This window comes from Austrofundulus limnaeus, unplaced genomic scaffold (genome assembly GCF_001266775.1).
Source record: "Austrofundulus limnaeus strain Quisiro unplaced genomic scaffold, Austrofundulus_limnaeus-1.0 Scaffold483, whole genome shotgun sequence".
NCBI classification, from domain to species: Eukaryota; Metazoa; Chordata; class Actinopteri; order Cyprinodontiformes; family Rivulidae; genus Austrofundulus; species Austrofundulus limnaeus.
The window spans coordinates 2,950-4,232 of NW_013952885.1; the positions used below are offsets into that span (position 1 = coordinate 2,950).

Sequence of the window (1,283 nt, forward strand, 5' to 3'; positions counted from 1 at the left end):
CCCACGTCATGTGGGCCCCACCTTGGTCCGTATAAAAGGGGAGGACGGACCTGAGTTCAGCTCCCCTTTTTTCTTCAGCTTTCAGTTGCAGTGCAACCAGTGAAAAAGTTAGCCTAGAGCCCCGTGCTTCGTTATTTCTACGAGTTTCAACAAACCGCGCTGACGTCAGGTAGTTAGCTACAGCCTCGTCTTCGAGTTTTTAATTTTTGTTGATGCATTTTGAAGAGACAATTTTTTGAAAAGCGGCTCAAAGTAAATCACCTGAGTTTTTCTAGTGACCCCTTAAAGAGATAAGCTGCCAAGAAGAACATTATTTTATCTGCCCTTTTTCCAAAGTTGATAATGATTTGAAACGTCGAAGTATGTTTTTAAAATCCGGAACAGGGCTTGTTGCAAAGTGTTTTGACGCTCGTCTTCGTCATTAGACACATTTAACACGCTGTCATTGGTTGAGGAGCTTTGTTTACAACATGTCCACATGGTTTTTAAATTGTTTTAAATTCATTACTTTCTAAGACACATTAAGTTGATTTGATGCTACAGTTTGCCTTGTAATATTATTTTATACCTTTTCTGCTACTTTAGAATTGGCTATTATTAAGTTTTATTAGTTTTTTAGGATCCAAGATGCTTCCTACAATAACCAGAATGGGAATCTTTTCCTAAAATTTCATGGCGATACCTTAAACACTGAGTAAGTTATGAGCAAAATTAGAAAACAACAAGGTGAAATGGTCACAAAGGCCCCATTGGTTCTGCTGTGAACTGCAGCAAGAAAACATGAGCTGATTTCACCTGAACAAACATCAATAACTTCCCTCATACTTCAGATAATCACAGGATTTTGGTGTTATTTTGTTCTTTTGGAATCCGCTGTCAGATTTAATATTGGTGTAGTAGGATTAAAAATTTATCCACATCCATTGAACGCACCGTGAAGTTAAAACTCTCGTCTGTAGATGGAACCGTAAATAAGCTTTAAACACGCATTTTTTTTTTGTCAGGAGCCCTGAAGCGCAAATGTGTGTCCGCAGTTACACGTTGATCAATGCCTAAGCTGCTGCTAAACTCTAAACATCATCACATTCAACAGAAAGAATGAAAACACAAACCTGATGTCTGCAGCAGACTGTAAACAGAGTCGATTCGTATCTCCGTGTAGTTTTCATCTTCCTCATCTTTAGCTCTGACAAAATCCACCGACTTCTCTTCTTCCTCTGTTTTTACCTGCTGTCTCCACATCTTCTCATTTTTTACCGAGCTGTTACAGCTCAATATAACTG

The 1,283-nt window shown here is 38.7% G+C and overlaps 1 protein-coding gene across 1 annotated transcript in view; it reads right to left on the reverse strand.

The window, feature by feature from the left end:
* Positions 1 to 1,283, reverse strand: part of LOC106529983 (GTPase IMAP family member 4-like) — a 7,703-nt gene that overhangs the window by 676 nt on the left and 5,744 nt on the right. The window lies entirely within an intron of this gene.